At 38.3% G+C, this 23949-nt stretch overlaps 1 protein-coding gene and 1 non-coding gene across 4 annotated transcripts in view; one reads left to right on the top strand and one right to left on the bottom strand.

Annotated features, from left to right (window-relative positions):
* The window catches only part of IQCM (IQ motif containing M), a 662550-nt gene that overhangs the window by 623785 nt on the left and 14816 nt on the right, over nucleotides 1-23949 (top strand). The window contains exons 14-16 of one of the 3 annotated variants that reach the window (XR_006201682.1): nucleotides 13879-14012; nucleotides 17097-17201; nucleotides 20451-20478. The gene's annotated coding sequence lies outside the window, so the exon portion shown is untranslated. Of the gene's footprint in view, nucleotides 1-13878; nucleotides 14013-17096; nucleotides 17202-18517; nucleotides 18536-20450; nucleotides 20479-23949 lie in introns of those variants that run through there. The other 2 variants (XR_006201683.1, XR_006201681.1) reach the window with 2 other exon arrangements.
* LOC122218770 lies at nucleotides 20248-20351 on the bottom strand. Its single transcript, XR_006202101.1, has one exon. It is a non-coding gene; the product is annotated as a U6 spliceosomal RNA (small nuclear RNA).

Below are 23949 nucleotides of genomic sequence, written 5' to 3' on the forward strand. Positions count from 1 at the left end.
TGCAATCAGTTCATAACATTGAGACTGTCACTACTTCTTTTTTTTTTCTTTTTCCTTCTTAGATATCCCAGAGAGCATTAGTCATGAGAAGTGAATATCTATCTATCCTGGCTGTGCATGTTTTGTGAGACAGTTAACCAAAAAAGTCACAGCAGAGTTCTCCACCAAGGTAGACCAAGGGTATTTTGCCCCGATTACTTTCCACAGTTTCCACAGGTATCTTTGTTAATAAGAAAGAGTAAAAAACTAGAGGAGATTAGTTGAGTAGCAGAGCAATATTTTCCAGTCAGCACTCATTTCTCTTAAGTTCTCAGAAGACAAGCAGACCCTGACTACTCTGGTGTCCAGGGGGACGACATCAAACCAGATTGTCTTAAGCCCTTTAAGCCCTTCATGTTTAGAATGTGACTGCAGGGTGAACTGTGCTCCTCAAACTTGAGGAACACCAAAGAAATAGGGCATTAAATTATATATATAATAAATTATAAATTATATAAATTATACACACACACACACACACACACGTATATATATCACTAGGTATTGATGAATTCTTTAGTCAAAAAAAAAAAAAAAAAGAAGCCTCTAATCTACTCTATACAGAAATCAGAACCAAGATGAATTAGCAAGTATGTTACTCACCTAAAATACTGTAGTAGCTTTGTATTGCTTGTAGGAAGATATTCATACTCTTTGATAAATAATATATATTGAGTAATATTTATGAATCAAGGCAGTGAGGTTTGTTCTTATTTAGTCCTCATAATAATTCTGCAGGGTAGTATTATCTGAATTTTACAGTTAAAGAAATCAAGATCCAGCTATGTGAAACAATTTTTCTGACATCTCACAGCTAGAGCGAGGTGAAGTCTGGATCCATACTTAGGTTCATCACATGCCAAAGTCCTTGTTTTTCTACTATAACTCGATGCATTTGTGTTTGCACACACATCACAATAAATAGATAGTTGATGGGAAGCTGGATGATGGAAGAATAATGCATAGAAGATAAGGTGGTCTTGGGGCGCCTGGGTGGCTCAGTCGGTTAAGCGGCTGACTTCCGCTCAGGTCATGATTTCGTGGTCCGTGAGTTTGAGCCCCGCGTCGGGCTCTGTGCTGACAGCTCAGAGCCTGGAGCCTGTTTCAGATTCTGTGTCTCCCTCTCTCTGACCCTCCCCTGTTCATGCTCCGTCTCTCTCTGTCTCAAAAATAAATACACGTTAAAAAAAATTAAAAAGAAGATAAGGTGGTCTCTCTCATGCTTTCATAAACACACACACACACACACACACACACACACACGCACACACACACCACATTCCTTCCTTGCTTTGTCCTGTCATTCAAGGCCTTACCAACAGGGCCAGTATCTTGTAAATTCTTCATCTACTTTATGTATTTTATGCATCAGTTGAATCATATTACTGTCCGTTTCCCTTGAATGTCTCTTGCTTTCTTGCTGCAAGTTGTCCCCCAATCTCCACACACCCAGATCTCCAGGGGAAAACAACTCTCTCCCTCTCTCAAATCATGCTGTCTGTATTGGTATTCTGCACTGAAGCTATTCATGTACCTCTTGTGGCCCCCTTAGGTCTGTTAGTGATTTGATTTCCGTTGTACCTCCTGGCTCCATCCCTAACAGATTACCTTGCATGTGACAAATGCTCAATATTTATTTTTGAATGGGTGTACAAGTGTGTTCATGTCAAGTACTAACTAGTATATTCACCTATTGAATTTGCTATGCTTCATTAACCTCCAGTAAAAAACATTAAAAAAAATTTTTAATGTTTATTTTTGAGAGAAAGAGAGAGAGAGAGAGTGAGTGAAAGCGGGGGAGGAGCAGAGAGAGAGGAAGACACAGAATCCGAAGCAAGCTCCAGGTTCTGAGCTGTCAGAACAGAGCCTGATGCGGGGCTCAAACTCTCAAACTATGAGATCATGACCTGAGCTGAAGCTGGTCACCTAACCGACTGAGCCACCCAGATGCCCCTCCAGTAAAGCAGAATTTAAAGCAGAATTACTTATTGTCACATCCTAGACTTTACTTTTTTGTTTTTAGTATTATACAAATTAGCAAAATTTGTGAATATTAAAAAAAACTTTTTCTTTCTCTTAGTGATTTAAAATTTTTATGCATTTATTCATTTTTGCAAGACAGAGAGAGACAGAGTGTGAGCAGGGGAGGGACAGAGAGAGAGGGAGATACAGAATGTGAAGCAGGATTGAAGCTCTGAGCTGTCAGCACAGAGCCTGATACAGGGCTCGAACTCACGAACTATGAGATCATGATCTGAGCTGAAGCTGTACACTTAACTGACTGAGCCACCCACGTGCCCCTCTTAGTGACTTTTATAATTTAGTTTCATGTTGTAATATTCTGGAGGATACTGACTGTCTAGTTAAGAGTGTAGACTCTGTAATTAGATAACATGGATCAAATCCTGGCCCTGCCACTTATTAATAAGCATTGTGAATTTAAGCAAACTGCTTAACCTTTCTGTGCCTCAGTTTCCTCATCTGTCAAGTGGAATAAAAACGAGTACCCACCTGCCTGGAAAATTGCCTGGATCATTTACAAACACTTAGTAAATATTAGCTCAGAGTGAAATAATTGTAAACCTGATTATCTTATTTCCTCCCACATTACACTTGTTTCACTTCATTTATAATCTTTCTCTCCTTCCGGGAAATGGAAAGCTAATTTAAGACTATAATGGAAATTAAGATAGACTTGTTTTCCACATCAAGTTAAATTAAGCTCACAAACAATTATTGATAATGTACGACAGGCCAAGTGCTGGCCCGGTGCTGAGAGACACAAAGCGGATGAGACAAGCATAGGTTCTGTTGACCCCTATGAGCTCACGGTATAGGAGGAGACAAACACCTTTACAATTGCACAGTGTGGTGCTCTAAATATAGAACTGTTTATCCCTCTGCTGTGCTTCAGAGCACCAGTATCTCTTGGAAGGAAGCTTTTATGTGTGTCTGGTGCCCCAATTTTTGCAGCTGCTGTAATCAATTGATCGCTTGGCTCTGGAGGCCAGGAGAGCTTGTATTCCTAGTCCTATGAGACTATAATAATCAGTGTCACCAAGAAAAGAGTTCATAGTCCTTTCTGGCACCCTGAGATTTGCAACTGCTATAAGACACCTGTATATCACCTGGCTCTGGTGGCTGGTGGGGCTTAACATTTGTGGGTCCAATAGGACTAACTAACAGAGAAAGAGTTCTTAAACAGCTACCACCCTAGGCAACAGACCCAGCAATTCAGTGTTTCTATGAATTAGCCTCTTAGCTAATCATGACTGTGGCCTCAGGGGCAAGCTTCTAATTGAACACACATCTTGGGATTGACTATAATCCTCTCCAAAGACCATGGAGGGTAGGCACTATCTTTGCATTCACCCTCTGCTGTACTCCAGAGCATCAGCATCCCCTGAAGAGATTTACACACATCTGGTGCCCTGGTTTTTATGTCAGGCTCCCCAGCTTTTGTAGCCACTGCCCAGGGAATATCCCTTGATTGCCTGGCTCTGGTGGCCAAGGGGGCTTTCATTCCTGAGTCCCACAGGATTGTGGCAATTGAAGAGATGGTTTTTGCAAGCTGTCACTTCCAGGGCATTTCATAGAGGACTGAGGCATAATCCCCAGTTGTTCTGTGCAGGAGGCCTCTTAGATTGTCCTGGAGATTTGGCCTGAGAGGCAAGCTTCAGGTTTGGCAAATATCTAGTGGCTGCTGAAGCTGCCCTTAAGGAATGTAAGCTGTGGATGCCATCTTAATGCTCTCCCTGTGCCTTACTCCAGTGTGCTGGTATCACTCAGGGAAGAGCTTATACGCTCATGTGAAGTGCTGATTTCTGTGCCACCCAAGGACAACTCTGGATCCCCTGGTGGCAGGTGAGGTTTATGCTTGCAGTCACATAGGACTGTATATATTTGCACTTAAAAGCTAATGTGTGAGGCTCTGGCTTCCATTTAACCTGAATCTAGGTGCTGAGATTCCCCCTTTGGAACATCAAGAGGTCTTGGCACATCCTCAACCATAGGGAGCTATTAATAATATAACGAGCTGCTTGGACAAGAACAAAGATTTAAGAGGAAAACCAAGGACTGAAGCAGGGTTTAACAACAAGGTTCACCTCTTTTAAAAGACCATTTCTTTAAGACTTGGAAAGCATCTATTGTACAAAAACCAACCATCTATTGTAGAGACACCAACAAAGAGAACCAAGCAAAATAAAGAAGCAGAGCAATATACTCCAAAGAAAAGAACCAGATAAAACCTTAAGATAAAAACCTTAATAAAATGGAGATACGTAATTTATTTGGTAAAAGTTCAAAGTATTAGTCATAAAGATGCTCTCCAAACTGGGGAGACAATGGATGAACAGTGAGAACTTCAAAAAAGAGATGGAAAGTATAAGAAAGTACCAAATAGAAGTCATAGAGCTGAAGAATACAATAACTGAAATGAAAAATACACCAGAAGGGTTCAACAGGAGACTAGATAAAGCAGAATAAAGACTCAGTTAACTCAAAGACAAGGCAGTGGAACTCATCCAATCAGAGAAGCATAAAGAAAAAGAATGAAAAAAGTAAAGACGGTTAATTGACATATGGACAACATCAAATAGAATAACATTTGCTGGGCAGGGTTCTCAGAAGAAGAGAAGGGGCAGAGATCCAATTTGAAGAAATAATGGCTGAAAGAGTTATCCATGTCCAGGAATCCCAGAGACTACACATTCTTCTCAAGTGCACGTAGAACATTTTCCAAGATAGATCATATGTTAGGCCACAAAACAAATCTTAATAAATTTAAGAGAAATTAAATCATATAAAGTATCTTTTATGATGACAAAGGTATGAGGCTAGAAATTAATTACACAAAGAAAACTGGAAAATTCACTAATATGATAATTACTGAACTATCAGTGGGTCAAAGAGGAAGTCAAAGGAGAAATACAAAATATCTTGAGACAAATGAAGATGGAAATGTAATATACCAAAGTGTATGGGATACAGCAAAAGCAGTTTTAAGAGGGAAGTTCATAGCGACAAAAATTTACCTCAAGAAGCAAGAAAAATCTCAAATAAACCAATGTTATACCTCAAGGAACTAAAAACATAGAATAAATGAAGACCAAAGTTAGTAGAAAGAAGAAAATAACAAAGATTAGGGCAGACATATGAAACAGAGACTACAAAGACCATAGCAAAGATAAATGGAACCAAAAGATATTCTTTGAATAGAAAAGCAGAATCTTTGCAAATCTCTGGTATTTGTGGCAATTGAAAAAAGACAGGATTCAAATAAAATCAGAAATGAAAGAGATGTTACAACTGATAGCACGGAAATACAATGGATCCTAAGAAACTACTGTGAATAATTACAAACTAACAAATTTGGAAACCTAGAAGAAATGGATAAATTCCTAGAAATATACAATATACCAAGACTGGATTATGATGAAAGAGAAAATCTGAACTGATACGTTGCTAGTAAGGATATTGAATCAGTAATCAGAAACTCGCTAATAAACAAAAGTGCAGGACCAGATGGCTTCACTGGTGAATTCTAAAAAAAATTCAAAGACTAACTAATAACAATCCTTTTCAAACTCTTCCAAACAATAGAAGAGGAGGAAACTCTTCTAAACACTTTTTATGAGGCGGCATTACCCTGATTCCAAAACCAGACAAGGATACCACAAGAGAAGAAAATTATAGTTTAATATCCCTGATAAGCATAGATGTAAAATTCCTTGACAAAATATTAGCAAACCAAATTCAACAATACATTAAAGGATCATATGCCATGATCAGGTAAGATTTATTCCAGGCATGCAAGGATGTTTCAATATCCACAAATCAGCTAATGTGATACATCATGTTAACAAAATGAAGGAAAAAATCATTTGATCAACTCATTACATACAGAAAAAAAATTGACAAAATTCAACATCCATTTATGCTAAAAACACTCAACAAAGAAGATATAGAGGGAATTTACCTCAACATAATAAAGGTCATATATGGCAAACTGACATACGGCAAACAGCTAACATCACGCTCAATAGTCAAAAACTGAAATCTTTTCCTTTAAGATCAGGACCAAGACAAGAATACCCAGTATCACCACTTTTATTCAACAATGTATTGGAAGTCCTAGCCCTGAGCAATTAGATAAGAAAAAGAAATGAAAGTCATCCAAATTGGAAAGGAAAAAGTAAAACTATCACTATTCGCAAATGTCATTATATATAGAAAATCCTAGAGTTCATCAAGAACTGTAAACTAATAAATGAACTAATAAATGAATTCAGTAAAGATTCAGGATACAAAATACATAAAATTTGTTGTATTTCATGCACTAATACTTTGCATTTACATTGCATCAAAAGGAATAAATTACCTAGGAATAAATTTAATCAAGGAGAAGAACCTACCGAAAACTATAAGGCATTGGTGAAAGAAACTAAAGACACAAATAAATGGAAAGATAACCCTTGCTCATCTCACTCCTACTAGAATCGTTCTTATCCAAAAGACGAAAAATAACAAGTGTTGGCAAGGATGTAGAGAAGAGGAAACTCGTGCACTGCTGGTGGAAATGTAAACTGGTGCAGCCCCTATGGAAAACAATATGGAAGTTCCTTAAAAAATTATAAATGGAGCTGGCATACAATCCAGTAATTCCACTTTGTATACTTATCCTAAGAAAATGAAAGCACTAACTCAAAAAGATATATGCACCCCTATGTTCATTGTAGCATTATTTACGATAGCCAAGATGTAGAAACAACCTAAGCATCCAACAGTGGATGAATGGAAAAAGACGTGGTTTATATACACAATGGAATATCCCTCAGCCGTAAAAGATAATGAAACCTTGCCATTTGCAGCAACATGGATGGACTCGAGGGCATTATGCTAAATGAAATAAGTCAGACAGAGAAAGACAAATAATGTATGATTTTATATATATAAAATTTCACTCAACAAACTCATCGGTACAGGGAACAGATTGGTGTTTGCCAGAGGCAGGGAGTTGACAATGGGAGAAATAGGTGTAGTGGTTTTGCTTTTGTTTTAGTTTAAATAAATTGAATTAAAAAACAAACACTGTTTAGAATATGTTCCTCCGGTGCCAAAATAAAATTTATTACTAGAACTCAGTTTGTTATTCTTAGACAACAAAGTGATTACTCTGTGAATCAGTTTGATGCCTTTCACCCAAATACTCTGCAAAGAACAGAGAACAACCTGAGTCATTGTGACCTTTACCTGACAGCACACGTTAGCCTTCAACTCTAGCACAGCCCTTGTTTGCCAGAGAAACCAGGGACAGTCTGCTAAGGGCAAATCCCTACTTTGTTAAAAATCTTTCACTCCTAAACTCATAATTCTAGATTTTGGTTTCCCAAGGTTTTAGAGAGCACTATGATGATTCTTCTGGAAAATATTCTCTAGAAAACACATAAACCTATTCAAAAATTACCACTTAATGCATATTTAAAAATATTTTCAGGAGGAGGTTCCGGAAGATGGCGGCGTAGGAGGACGCGGGGCTCACAGCGCGTCCTGCCGATCACTTAGATTCCACCTACACCTGCCTAAAGAACCCAGAAAACCGCCAGAGGATTAGCAGAAGGGAGTCTCCGGAGTCAAGCGCAGACTAGAGGCCCACGGAAGAGGGTAGGAAGGGCGGCGAGGCGGTGCGCGCTCCACGGACTGGCGGGAGGGAGCCGGGGCGGAGGGGCGGCTCGCCGGCCAAGCAGAGCCCCCGAGTCTGGCTGGCAAAAGCGGAGGGGCCGGACAGACTGTGTTCCGACAGCAAGCGCGACTTAGCGTCTGGGAGGTCATAAGTTAACAGCTCTGCTCGGAAAGCGGGAAGGCTGGAGGACAAAGGGAGGGAGAGCTGCTGAGCCCCCGGACGGCAGAGCTCAGCTTGGCAGGGAACAAAGGCGCCAGCGCCATCTCCCCCGCCCATCCCCCAGCCAGAATCCCAAAGGGAACCAGTTCCTGCCAGGGAACTTGCTCGCTCCGCGCAAACACCCAACTCTGTGCTTCTGCGGAGCCAAACCTCCGGCAGCGGATCTGACTCCCTCCCGCTGCCACAGGGCTCCTCCTGAAGTGGATCACCTAAGGAGAAGCGAGCTAAGCCTGCCCCTCCAGCCCCCGTGCACCTTGCCTACCCACCCCAGCTAATACGCCAGATCCCCAGCAACATAAGCCTGGCAGTGTGCAAGTAGCCCAGACGGGACACGCCACCCCACAGTGAATCCCGCCCCTAGGAGAGGGGAAGAGAAGGCACACACCAGTCTGACTGTGGCCCCAGCAGTGGCCTGGGGGCAGACATCGGGTCGGACTGCGGCCCCGCCCACTAACTCCAGTTATACACCACAGCACAGGGGAAGTGCACTGCAGGTCCTCACCACGCCAGGGACTCTCCAAAATGACCAAAGGGAAGAATTCCCCTCAGAAGAATCTCCAGGAAATAACAACAGCTAATGAACTGATCAAAAAGGATTTAAATAATATAACAGAAAGTGAATTTAGAATAATAGTCATAAAATTAATCGCTGGGCTTGAAAACAGTATACAGGACAGCAGAGAATCTCTTGCCACAAAGATCGAGGGACTAAGGAACAGTCACGAGGAGTTGAAAAACGCTTTAAACGAATTGCAAAACAAAATGGAATCCACGATGGCTCGGCTTGAAGAGGCAGAGGAGAGAATAGGTGAACTAGAAGATAAAGTTATGGAGAAAGAGGAAGCTGAAAGAAAGAGAGATAAAAAAATCCAGGAGTATGAGGGGAAAATTAGAGAACTAAGTGATACACTAAAAAAAAATAATATACGCATAATTGGTATCCCAGAGGAGGAAGAGAGAGGGAAGGGTGCTGAAGGGGTACTTGAACAAATTATAGCTGAGAACTTCCCTGAACTGGGGAAGGAAAAAGGCATTGAAATCCAAGAGGCACAGAGAACTCCCTTCAGACGTAACTTGAATCGATCTTCTGCACGACATATCATAGTGAAACTGGCAAAATACAAGGATAAAGAGAAAATTCTGAAAGCAGCAAGGGATAAACGTGCCCTCACATATAAAGGGAGACCTATAAGACTCGTGACTGATCTCTCCTTTGAAACTTGGCAGGCCAGAAAGGCTTGGCACGATATCTACAGTGTGCTAAACAGCAAAAATATGCAGCCGAGAATCCTTTATCCAGCAAGTCTGTCATTTAGAATAGAAGGAGAGATAAAGGTCTTCCCAAACAAACAAAAACTGAAGGAATTTGTCACCACGAAACCAGCCCTACAAGAGATCCTAAGGGGGATCCTGTGAGACAAAGTACCAGAGACATCACTACAAGCATAAAACATACAGACATCACAATGACTCTAAACCCATATCTTTCTATAATAACACTGAATGTAAATGGATTAAATGCGCCAACTAAAAGACATAGGGTAGCAGAATGGATAAAAAAACAAGACCCATCTATTTGCTGTCTACAAGAGACTCATTTTAGATCTGAGGACACCTTTAGATTGAGAGTGAGGGGATGGAGAACTATTTATCATGCTCCTGGAAGCCAAAAGAAAGCTGGAGTAGCCATACTTATATCAGACAAACTAGACTTTAAATTAAAGGCTGTAACAAGAGATGAAGAAGGGCATTATATAATAATCACAGGGTCTATCCACCAGGAAGAGCTAACTATTATAAATGTCTATGCGCCAAATACCCGAGCCCCCAGATATATAAAACAATTACTCATAAACATAAGCAACCTTATTGATAAGAATGTGGTCATTGCAGGGGACTTTAACACCCCACTTACAGAAATGGATAGATCATCTAGACACACAGTCAATAAAGAAACAAGGGCCCTGAATGATACATTGGATCAGATGGACTTGACAGATATATTTAGAACTCTGCATCCCAAAGCAACAGAATATACTTTCTTCTCGAGTGCACATGGAACATTCTCCAAGATAGATCATATACTGGGTCACAAAACAGCCCTTCATAAGTTTACAAGAATTGAAATTATACCATGCATACTTTCAGACCACAATGCTATGAAGCTTGAAATCAACCACAGGAAAAAGTCTGGAAAACCTCCAAAAGCATGGAGGTAAAGAACACCCTACTAACGAATGAGTGGGTCAACCAGGCAATTAGAGAAGAAATTAAAACATATATGGAAACAAACGAAAATGAAAATACAACAATCCAAACGCTTTGGGACGCAGCGAAGGCAGTCCTGAGAGGAAAATACATTGCAATCCAGGCCTATCTCAAGAAACAAGAAAAATCCCAAATACAAAATCTAACAGCACACCTAAAGGAAATAGAAGCAGAACAGCAAAGGCAGCCTAAACCCAGCAGAAGAAGAGAAATCATAAAGATCAGAGCAGAAATAAACAATATAGAATCTAAAAAAACTGTAGAGCAGATCAACGAAACCAAGAGTTGGTTTTTTGAAAAAATAAACAAAATTGACAAACCTCTAGCCAGGCTTCTCAAAAAGAAAAGGGAGATGACCCAAATAGATAAAATCATGAATGAAAATGGAATGATTACAACCAATCCCTCAGAGATACAAACAATTATCAGGGAATACTATGAAAAATTATATGCCAGCAAATTGGACAACCTGGAAGAAATGGACAAATTTCTAAACACCCACACTCTTCCAAAACTCAATCAGGAGGAAATAGAAAGCTTGAACAGACCCATAACCAGCGAAGAAATTGAATCGGTTATCAAAAATCTCCCAACAAATAAGAGTCCAGGACCAGATGGCTTCCCAGGAGAGTTCTACCAGACATTTAAAGCAGAGATAATACCTATCCTTCTCAAGCTATTCCAAGAAATAGAAAGGGAAGGAAAACTTCCAGACTCATTCTATGAAGCCAGTATTACTTTGATTCCTAAACCAGACAGAGACCCAGTAAAAAAAGAGAACTACAGGCCAATATCCCTGATGAATATGGATGCAAAAATTCTTAATAAGATACTAGCAAATCGAATTCAACAGCATATAAAAAGAATTATTCACCATGATCAAGTGGGATTCATTCCTGGGATGCAGGGCTGGTTCAACATTCGCAAATCGATCAACGTGATACATCACATTAACAAAAAAAAAGAGAAGAACCATATGATCCTGTCAATCGATGCAGAAAAGGCCTTTGACAAAATCCAGCACCCTTTCTTAATAAAAACCATTGAGAAAGTCGGGATAGAAGGAACATACTTAAAGATCATAAAGGCCATTTATGAAAAGCCCACAGCTAACATCATCCTCAACGGGGAAAAACTGAGAGCTTTTTCCCTGAGATCAGGAACACGACAGGGATGCCCACTGTCACCGCTGCTGTTCAATATAGTGCTGGAAGTTCTAGCATCAGCAATCAGACAACAAAAGGAAATCAAAGGCATCAAAATTGGCAAAGATGAAGTCAAGCTTTCGCTTTTTGCAGATGACATGATATTATACATGGAAAATCCGATAGACTCCACCAAAAGTCTGCTAGAACTGATACATGAATTCAGCAAAGTTGCAGGATACAAAATCAATGTGCAGAAATCAGTTGCATTCTTATACACTAACAATGAAGCAACAGAAAGACAAATGAAGAAACTGATCCCATTCACAATTGCACCAAGAAGCATAAAATACCTAGGAATAAATCTAACCAAAGATGTAAAAGATCTGTATGCTGAAAACTATAGAAAGCTTATGCAGGTAATTGAAGAAGATATAAAGAAATGGAAAGACATTCCCTGCTCATGGATTGGAAGAATAAATATTGTCAAAATGTCAATACTACCCAAAGCTATCTACACATTCAATGGAATCCCAATCAAAATTGCACCAGCATTCTTCTCGAAACTAGAACAAGCAATCCTAAAATTCATATGGAACCACAAAAGGCCCCGAATAGCCAAAGTAATTTTGAAGAAGAAGACCAAAGCAGGAGGCATCACAATCCCAGACTTTAGCCTCTACTACAAAGCTGTCATCATCAAGACAGCATGGTATTGGCATAAAAACAGACACATAGACCAATGGAATAGAATAGAAACCCCAGAACTAGACCCACAAACGTATGGCCAACTCATCTTTGACAAAGCAGGAAAGAACATCCAATGGAAAAAAGACAGTCTCTTTAACAAATGGTGCTGGGAGAACTGGACAGCAACATGCAGAAGGTTGAAACTAGACCACTTTCTCACACCATTCACAAAAATAAACTCAAAATGGATAAAGGACCTGAATGTGAGACAGGAAACCATCAAAACCTTAGAGGAGAAAGCAGGAAAAGACCTCTCTGACCTCAGCCGTAGCAATCTCTTACTCGGCACATCCCCAAAGGCAAGGGAATTAAAAGCAAAAGTGAATTACTGGGACCTTATGAAGATAAAAAGCTTCTGCACAGCAAAGGAAACAACCAACAAAACTAAAAGGCAACCAACGGAATGGGAAAAGATATTTGCAAATGACACATCGGACAAAGGGCTAGTATCCAAAATCTATAAAGAGCTCATCAAACTCCACACCCGAAAAACAAATAACCCAGTGAAGAAATGGGCAGAAAACATGAATAGACACTTCTCTAAAGAAGACATCCGGATGGCCAACAGGCACATGAAAAGATGTTCAACGTCGCTCCTTATCAGGGAAATACAAATCAAAACCACACTCAGATACCACCTCACGCCAGTCAGAGTGGCCAAAATGAAGAAATCAGGAGACTATAGATGCTGGAGAGGATGTGGAGAAACAGGAACCCTCTTGCACTGTTGGTGGGAATGCAAATTGGTGCAGCCGCTCTGGAAAGCAGTGTGGAGGTTCCTCAGAAAATTAAAAATAGACCTACCCTATGACCCAGCAATAGCACTGCTAGGAATTTATCCAAGGGATACAGGAGTACTGATGCATAGGGGCACCTGTACCCCAATGTTTATAGCGGCACTCTCAACAATAGCCAAATTATGGAAAGAGCCTAAATGTCCATCAACTGATGAATGGATAAAGAAATTGTGGTTTATATACACAATGGAATACTACGTGGCAATGAGAAAAAATGAAATATGGCCTTTTGTAGCAACATGGATGGAACTGGAGAGTGTGATGCTAAGTGAAATAAGCCATACAGAGAAAGACAGATACCATATGGTTTCACTCTTATGTGGATCCTGAGAAACATAACAGAAACCCATGGGGGAGGGGAAGGAAAAAAAAAAAAAAAAAAAAAAAAAAGAGGTTAGAGTGGGAGAGAGCCAAAGCATTAGAGACTGTTAAAAACTGAGAACAAACTGAGGGTTGATGGGGGGTGGGAGGGAGGGAGGGCAGGGTGGGTGATGGGTATTGAGGAGGGCACCTTTTGGGATGAGCACTGGGTGTTGTATGGAAACCAATTTGACAGTAAATTTCATATATTAAAAAATAAAAAAAAATAAAAAAAAGAAAAAAAAAATATTTTCAGGAATAGTGTATTTATAGGGCAATATATACATTTATTAATAGAACAAGTTTAAATAATAAGCTGTTTAAACAAGGTATAACATATACGCATATATGTTATGTAAAAAATATATATATACACACACAATATAACATACATACCAGATAATATATATGGAACAAAAGTTTAACTGAATATATTAATATTTTCTTATATATTTTCTCAAATCTAAAATGAAATATGTATTGTGTGTCTATGTGCATAATCTCTACCCTGATATACATGTAGGTGGATTCCTATTTGTTTTAAGGAGTGAATTGCTATGTATTTCCTATTATGTTATTCAAGTAGATTCAATGTTCTAAAAATTGTGAAATGCAGGAAGCAAGACAAATTATGCATTAGCAAGTCTCTTGGTGACCTTCCAGCTTGGCTGTCCCCATCTTCCACTGACATCTTAGGACAAACAAGAGCGATTCAGGTTCCAGATTCAAGGTCTCCTTTCAGGAAAAGAGGTAAGAGAAAAATAAATAGTTTAAGGTTTCTGTAGCTTTTCACAGAAAATTTTCATCATGTTTTATGTCATTTAGTAATATTTTTTATCTCTTGGCATGGTTGCATAAAAAAGCAGCAAACACTGAATCAAACTGCAAAACTGTTTTATTTTCATACTGAGCAATGAAAAATGATTCCCATTAATGTTCGCATTAAAAAAGAGGCTACATATATATGAGAAAAGCAACTCATTTTAATTGATCTCCAAACATAACATCCAGTGACAACATTCAATTTCTGGGTAGTGAATAGCAATGCTTATATCTATATTATCAATATGTTAATATTTGAGGCTTGGGCATAGCCTAGATATTGCACCAGTACACTGGGCATTATTTGCTTTAATGGGAATTTATTGAGCAACATTTGAGGCCAGGAATAAGTATTGCACATGATAATTAAGATGAATAATTCTCATTCCCTGTCTTCAAGGAGCTTACATTTTGGTGCTTAGAGGAGGCACAGATGTCAGAACAGGTAACTAATATACACCCTAGTGAAATAGATGCTTTAGAGCAATAGGAATTTAGGCTTTCAGACTGAGGAGGAAAAATGATTGCAAATTACTATCAAAATATTCTGGAATGGAAGAAAACCTAGAAAGGAAAAAAAAGAAAATAGAAAAGGAGGAAGAGAATCTGCTCTATCAGAATTTATGTTTAAAAACAAGACAAGTAACTAGACAATGAACTCTTAATTTATGTTCCCAAAGGCCTGTGCCATGACAGAAGAGAGAATGTCTATTTTAAGTCCCAGACACCTGGCACTGTTCCTTGGCATGTGGAAATAGGTGTTCAACAACCATTTGTTAGTGGCTTTTCCCTATTTCCTTCCTCTCTCTCTCACTCTCTCTCTCCCCCCCCCTTTACCTCCCCCCCTCCCCTTCTCTCCCCCTTTCTGTCATGCTTCAGGATCATTTACCTTGTTAAATTAAGCTTTCTATCTTCCTTTTCCCTTCTTAATAGGATTATATTAGGTTAAACCAGATAGAATTCTGCTTTCAAGTCAAAATGGTTAAAAGGCAACAATTTCATATGGTTCAACCCAGTAACTCAACTGGTGTACACGAGTTCATCTATTCACACCAGCAAGAAACTAAGACAACCAACTGACCATATTGAACTAGCATAACATATGATAAATTTTCTCAGGAACAGTTTATAATATATAAATTATTCTCAGGAATAAGCCTTCCAGAAACCTTAATCAAAATGGCCTATAGGACTAAGTGATGTGGCTGCTAAGAATAGTGACAATTTTATAAACAATTGCATACGTGATCCAAACCTGGGGCTTTGAATATGTAACTGGGTCCTACAGTAGAAATTGACTTATAGCATCCGGATGCTCTGTTTGGATGCTCTGCTACCCACTATTCATCTTTATTCACTAGAAACAGTTTAAAAATATTAATGCCTTAATTTCAATGTAGTGTATGTATCCCACTGTGGCTCTCCTCCTGTTCCTACAGATATTCACCCTGTAGCCCCAATCCGATAGTCTTTCCCAGTTTCATACTCTGTTTTACAAAGAGCCCTAATCTCTGGGGGTTGGATGGTGACAAGGAGTAATGAACATAGGTAGCCAAAGTGATGATGTGCCTGGTATCGGGTTAAGGATTGTGATAGAATACTATGTCTCCTCATGACAGGGGCTTGTGTCTTTAATTGAAAGGGTGACCATATAATTCATCATCCAAAGATGGACACTTTTTGAGAGTGAAAGGTGACATATTAATAATTACAGTAGGACAACAAACCGAAACAGAGACCATTTCAGGCAAATGGAGACATATAATTACACTGTAATTTGAGCATTTCCCCAGAACACATCCTGTGAGATATCTGTAAAATAACTCACTAGAGAGTGATCTAGATAACAAGAATGAAAGGTCACAATTTGTTATTACATATATAGGTTAACTTTATCTCCTTCAATTTTCACATTCCAGATTTTAGTTTTCTGTAGGACCCTGTGGTAGATTCTACACATTTTGTTTCATGATTTCTAGCAGACAGTACAAAATTTTCTGATTTCCCTTGTGTTTTTCCGGCTTCATTTGGAAGCAAAGAAATTATCTTCCTTACGATCATATATTGTTCTGTTATTCATAAAATACTTTGTTCCATATCATGCTTCTTCAAATACAATCCCTTCTAATTCGATTAGAAAATGAGTAAATTAAAATAAAATTATGTGAGAATATTTGGTGAATTAACTTTAATTATTGAAGAACAAGGTATAGAGTATAACAAAATCAGGTCAAAAGTCAAACCTCTCATATTTTAATTTTGTCTTTGCTATTAACCATCTGTGTTGTTAAGTAAGTCCGCATCTTCTCAAAGAAAAAAAAGTACGAGAAAGAACAGTGTAAGTAGCTTCTTTGTGCTAGGATTGTGTGAAGATAATGCATGAATCTCATTGGACCCCAACAGCCCTGTAACAGTAACACTACATTGCCCATGTGCAAGTTCATAATTGATGAAATTGAGTAACTTGCCCCGAACTTTCACTTAGTAAATGGTAAGGAAGAATTTAAGTCCAGGTCTGTCTGAAAAATACACGCTGTCAGTCAATAATCTGTTTACTTATCTTGAAAATGGGAATCTCTTGCATGATTCAAAAGATTGTTATAAAGATTTAAAGACTAAATGAATGCCAAATGTCTAAAAGTTTTTAAACAATCTACATATTTGGGTATTACTAGAATCTTTCCCTTATATTTTTCTATTCATTTCTTGATTATTTTTTTTCTTGACTCTTTGACTCAGGATTTAAATAAAATTTTTGGAATACTCATCACATTTTGTAACCAGAAAATAGATCACAAGCATTTCACAAAGTGGTATTTAATTCTCTTTGATTCCACAAGTGTGACACCCCCATACCGGGACAGAGCGTCTGTTCCGGAGAGCTCATTGCTTTGGGCATTTGCATCTTTCTATTATCACTATCCTAGGTCACTCTGACATTTCAAAACAATGTCTTATATTTATATTGGAAGCCCTTATTAAACTAAGATACAATTTGTTTTTAATTAATAGGTCATTCCACCTTCATCTGTAAGATGACATTCTAGCTCAATCAGCTGCAGCACTACTTATTTAAGACAAGAGAAGAAGGTGAAAGGAGAACAAGGCAATTACAAGGTTAGTCTCTATTTCCAAAGCATCACCTGAGGCTTCATTCAGATAATTTCAATTAACTTTTATGGAAGTTACTCAGCTAAAACCCCAGCAAATGCTACTGTAACTAGATTCAGTGCTCCAGAGCTATACAACTGCTGGGGAATTTATACCATCATTTTTTTCAAGTGTACCAAAAAATATCGCTCCCAAGACTGACCTATGTGACATGTTCCCCATGGTCTAATGCAAATTAAGATGACTGTGATGTAAAGATCTCTGAGACAAGGGTCATAATGGAAACATTAGCAGACCCTTCGCTACAGAAGCCCTGCAGGGGGCCGTTAAGATATTTTATGGAAGTGCTATAGTGCCAGCCCGAAAAGCAATCGGCAAAGAGCAGGAAACATAAGCGACTGTAAAAAGAAAACAAAACAAAAACCCAATAAGAGACAATGAAGACATCATTAAAAACATAAAGGCAATGAAAATGCCTATGGTGTGTTTTCCATTATCTGTGACCTTGGGTTTCAGTTTTGGCTGTGTTCATCATCAGTTTAAGAAAAATACCGCCTTAGACTCCTAGGCTCACACATTCTTTGCATGATTCCTTAGAAGAGGAGGGGCAAAGCCCTAAGCTAGCTGTCAAAAAACAACTTACTATAAATTGTAAGGGTAAAATATCCCGTAAGAGTTTTCCCTCTGCGCTCTTGAGTATTGTCTCTCAGGGAACCCACCCAGGATGACAGGAAGATAAAAATTAGATTGAGGCCTTTTACACTGTTTTGACTGTTCATATCCTCCCTGTGTGTTATTTATATTAACAAATTCAGTTTTCTACCTCAAAAAGACAGCTGGTTAACAAAATGCTGTTGAACAAAAGAGATCTCTTAGGCATGGTTACACTGTCAGGTTATCCCAGATTAGAATCACAGATAACAGTGACCTAGCTATAGAACTATGTTACTCAATGGAGATTGTGATCCAACAAGCCCTTTTAAAAAATAACTGTGAATAAGTTCCCCAACTCCTAATGTGCTTGTGTTTATTTTCTTCTGTAGTTTATTTTCTTTAGCATAAAACCTTTTTTTTTTTTTTTGGCTTGAAATGAAATAGGTATTATTTACTCTAAGTGAAGTGAAAAATTGGGGCTAATTTCTCAATTACTTTCCATCATAAAATACTTCATTCCAGGTATCCCCAAGGTTAAATTTTATTTTCTCCACAAGGTTAAATTTAATGTCAGCACAGACTATCAGAAAAATAACCCCATTTCTTCCATTTGCTTTACATGTATAAATTCAGTCTTTACTTAATCTTTTTTTTTTTTTTTTTGGTAGAACACTAAATAAAATGTGACGCAAAGTCTGTATTTCTCCAATATGTAGTTGATGTTTGATGAAAAACTTGGCAACTTAATTCTCATAAAAATGATTAAGTAGAATTATACTGGCAAGACTCAGCTATCACGTAATGTTTGGGAGAGTGGATAGGAAGGAAGAGAGTGAAAAGGCAAGTCTCTTGTTTTTTTTCTCACTTTCTCTCATCATATAATGTTTCTATGAGAATCTTCCATAATCAAAATTTAGGTCCTAAAGAATTAAGCATGAAACACATGGGGTTTATTCTTTGTGATCAGTCTGATATAGATTGCTTTGTTTTCCTTAGAGTCACTTTCCTAGTAAATTAAATTATATTACTAATTTTTTGCTCATTATCAATACTTTTTTTCCCTCAGTTTTCTACTGGTGCAACTCTAAGTAAAAGATATACTTTGAAAATCATTAGATTTGAACCAGAAAATAGAAATTATTTGCAGAGAATATTGTATTTCTCTTCATTTTGAAAATCTTTCAGAACTGACCTATAGCATTTTTGAAGCATATATATAATTAATATTTGAGGATTTCCCTTTTTACTTGATGGAGTTCAGGACATGCTAACCCCAAATATGGCACTTTGGCATATTGAATATTTTAAGCTGAAGGAGTTTGAGAAAATGGCAGAAGCAGAAAGGTCACTCTGATCTTCCCCCCAATCTTTCTCTATTGAAACAGATCATAAAATTCTCAGGTAAGAGGTGCCCTTCCTATGCCAGAGAAAAGGAGCATCCTTATCTCTGAAGACAAAGATGCCCCAAGAATCCTAACAAACAAGCCATACTAAATCTTCCTATTTACTATAATTACCTCATACTCTCCTTGGGAAAACTTAATACTCTAATAAAAGACAAATAGAGAAACATCCCATGGTTGTGGATAAAAGTTCTTGATGTTATACAGATGACAATACTATGTCTATTTTTCTATAAATTTATTGTACAAACCAATTAAGATCCACTTAGATATTTGAGGAACACAATAAAGTTACTTAAAAAGTTGTTTGAAAAATAGAAGTCCACAAATAACTACAACCTTAAAAATGAAGAAATTAACAGGGAGAATTTGTTCTATCAGATTTTTAAAATTAAAGTTGGGGTGCCTGGGTGGCCCAGTAAGTTAAGCATCCGGCTTCGGCTCAGGTCATGATCTCATATCTCGTGAGTTCGAGCCCCGCATCAGGCTCTGTGCTGACAGCTCAGAGCCTGGAGCCTGCTTCAGATTCTGTGTCTCCCTCTCTCTCTGTCCTTCCCCCACTCACGTTCTGTCTATCTCTATCTGTCAATAATAAATAAACATTAAAAAATGTAGAAAAAATAAAATTAGATTAAAGTATAATTAACATACAGTGTCGTATTAGTTTCAGGTGTACAGTATGACTCAACGTTTTATGCATGACCCAGTGCTCATCATGATAAGTATATTCTTTTTTTTTTTAATTTTTTTTTTCAACGTTTTTTATTTATTTTTTTTTTTGGGACAGAGAGACAGAGCATGAACGGGGGAGGGGCAGAGAGAGAGGGAGACGCAGAATCGGAAACAGGCTCCAGGCTCCGAGCCGTCAGCCCAGAGCCCGACGCGGGGCTCGAACTCACTGACCGCGAGATCGTGACCTGGCTGAAGTCGGACGCTTAACCGACTGCGCCACCCAGGTGCCCCAAGTATATTCTTAATCTTTATCTAGTTCACCCCCAAACATGGAACACTTCACGACTTTGCATGTCATCCTTATGCAGGGGCCATGCTAATCTCTGTATTGTTCCAATTTTCGGGTGTGTGCTGCTAAAGAAAGCACTGTCCTTTAAGATTTTAAGACATATATTCTGAAATGCAGGACCTGGATCCTATGCTTTCACATGGAAAAATAGTAAGGATCCCACTAACTTCCTTTCAGATCCCAAGGAGGACAGCCCAAGGAAAAGGTAAAGAATGAAATAAAAGCCTAAAAGTCTGTGTCCCCACTTGTGAGGTAAAGTAATTCCACACTAGTGAAAATGTGAACTGATGAAGATCAGCCATTTACCAGTAAGTTTAGCAACTGTTTCAACCTTGAATAATAACACATGGAGAGGTGGGGCAGAGGTCTCTTATACACCAAAGGGTGGAAATGATGGAACGTCATCTCTGAAGTGAGTGTGGGAGCATGAGGATTGAGGGAAATGAGATCCTTCTATAAAAATATTCTATCATGACGGTGTGTCATAAGTCACTGAGTCATTTTCAGATTCTTGAAAAATCACTTTGTGCCTAATTGTTTAGCATAAATAATACTGTGATATATTGGTAAATTTAAAGTATTTGATACCTGTTTCTGTCAGTCTGTCCATCTATCTACATTGTTTGCAAAAATACACACACACACACACACACACACACACACAAAGAACCTTAAATATCCTTTTACATAAATACATGTAAGATGGCCATTTACTTGCATGATGAGCAGGCTCACATTTGTCCTGAGTAAGATTAGTATAGTTCACTTTGCCCAGTAGCTTTCTTTCCACCTGTTTTTCATTAGTATTGACTCTGAAGTCAATAGCCTAGATGTGACAATCAAAAGGCACCACTTTGATTCTTTCATTAGTACTTACCTAGGTGACTGAGACCTGCTTAGAATCTCAAGATGCTATGAGAGGACAAGATTCACAGAGGAGAAAATAACTCAAGGCCAATATCGGATCAAGGGCTTTGCTATTGTTCATAGTTGTTCTAGAGTCTGGCCTAAATTTGGCAAAACTGCCTTTTTTTTTAACATTAAGATTATCCTGTCCCCAACTCACCATGGAATTTTAACTTAATATACTAAGGCTAGATTAAAGCAAATGTAATTCCTGTACTTACTCAGACTCCCTTCCTCCTTTTTCTTAATATTTCCACCCAAAGTCTACCATTCTCAGCTTGGTTGTCTGTGGAAAAGTAGTTTTAAATATTCTAGAGTCAGCCTCCTTTTTGCCCTCTCAAAAAGTATTTTATAAAGCTAAAAAGATGACTACTTAAGTTATTAATACCTGTCTTTTATTTAATTACTTCACTCACTCATTCAATAAATATTTTAAAAAATTGTTTTAATGTTTATTCATTTTTGAGAGAGAAGACAGTGTGAGCGGGGGAGGGACAGAGAGAGAGGCAGACACAGAATCTGAAGCAGGCTCCAGGCTCCAAGCTGTCAGCACAGAGCCCAACACGGTGCCCAAACCCACGAACAGTAGGATCATGACCTGAGCTGAAAGTCAGATGCTTAACCGACTGAGCCACCCAGGGGCCCCATTCATTCAATAAATATTTAAAGAAGGACTTCATTTGCCACTCAGAGTGCTTGATCTGTTGGTAAAAAAAAAAAACATAGCCAAGATCTGTGCTCTATGAAGCTGATATAAAACAGATAAATAATTACAAAGTGTAATGAATGAATGTTATAAAGTAAATAAAAATGGAGCTGAGATAGAAAATTACAGAAAGGAATGATTTTGGATGGGGCATTTTCATTGGCAAATCCAAGTGGGGAAGACCATGTGATACATTTTTTTCTGATGTAAATAAATACATTCATTTAAACTTCAGTAAGAAATCATCAAAATATGAATATAGCACATGAGTATTATTTAATGAATTAGTAGAGATAAATTTATCACAATTCTATCAATTCATCTTGATGCATCAGATAAAAGTTCCAAAGTTCTAAACAAAGACTTGTCTTGATGATATTATCAGTAATTGACAATAACAGACTTGGACCATCTCATTTTAATCATGCACTAAGTCTGGCATGTTCCCAACTAGCACCACATCAAGAAGTTTGAACTGCTCTGGGAAGGAATTCCAAGAATGGGACACCCAAGGGCTAGGATCTGAGATGTTCAGCAGAGAAGCTCTACTGCAGGAGAGCCAAATCACTACTCTCTACTGCTTAACCAAGGATCCCAAGAGTTATACGTGTATTTATGTGTACCCGTGTGTGTGTGTGTGTGTGTGTGTGTGTGTGGAGAAGCTATTGAGACTGTGCTCTGCAAGTGTAATCTGAAGATAGTGAAAATCTGACACAATTTAGAGAAGGCAGTATTTCTTGTGTGCATCCAAAATTATTTTAGCAAATCAGTCATTTATAAATAACTGCATCACATCTTTCAGTATTTCTGTATCTAAATACTAAACATGAAGCACAAAAGATGCCTTAATGCACACCAAGTTCATGTAAAGCTGTAAAATGCCATTTTTTGGAAGACAAACTGCATTTGCTCTGGAGCCTTGCACACGCATGCATAAAAACACCCCCAGCAAATATCTGCAGCCACTCGAACACATACAACCTCCTGTGGTTTCTCTGTATATCAGACGCAGCTGGGATGATTTGAAGATTATTTTTTAAGAATGCATCTAGCTTACATTTTTAGAATATAAGTTCCAGCCAATAGATGAGCTAAATGATCCTTTATTGCCACACAGCTCTTATTACCTCTCCAAGAAATCAGCAGTGTAAATATCCCACCCTGTGTCAACTAACACAGAAACTGGTAGAGTGAGGTTGCTGGAAACTTGGCATGGTGTGTAAATTCACAAGAATCCATCAAGCTCTTCTATTATTTATACTGTAAGATTTGTAAGCTGTCTGTAGAGTAACAGGTGTAGCCCCTATGGGTCAACAACCACCTGAATAATGCATGGGAAAAGGAAAGCAATACCACATACACCACAGTTTGGTATTGTTCATTCTGGGGAATAACTTTGCCTATAATGGCTGCCTAAAAAATCTTCCTTCGCAGTGATCCATATACTGTATAGTCATGTGTGATGGTTAAAGCCAGTTCCTTTGTATTTGACAGACCAATGTTGAATCCTGGTTTCTCCTGTTACTACTTTCTGATTTTTGTTTGGTCAAGATACTTTTTTTTTCCAAGACACTTTTAAACTCAGTCAAATTCAGTCTCAGTTTCATTATCTTAAGAATAAGGAAAAAATATGTTCATAATTAATTTCTAGTTAGCAGAACACTAACAACTGGATTTCATTAAAAACTTACATACATGAAGGTCTTAATTATTAGAAGGGACAGAGATAGAAAGACAGTTTTGGGGGGTGCCTGGGTAGCTCAGTCACTTAAGTGTCTGACTCCTGATTTAGGCTCAGGTCATGATCTCAGGGTTGTGAGATCGAGCCCACGTGGGGCTCTGCAATGGGCGTGGGGTCTGGTTAAGATTCCCTCTCTCCCTGTCTGTCTGCCTCTCCCCCGCTCAAGCTCTCTCTCTTTCTCTCTCTCTCTTCCCCAAAAACTAGACAATTATTTTTATTTGGAAATTACTAAGGTCAAAACTATGAGTTACAAGAGGTTGTATACTATGAGTTACTGTCATTGTGTATTCATTGAATACAGATTCTGGATATCATCAACAGTA

This window comes from Panthera leo, chromosome B1 (assembly GCF_018350215.1).
Source record: "Panthera leo isolate Ple1 chromosome B1, P.leo_Ple1_pat1.1, whole genome shotgun sequence".
NCBI lineage: Eukaryota > Metazoa > Chordata > Mammalia > Carnivora > Felidae > Panthera > Panthera leo.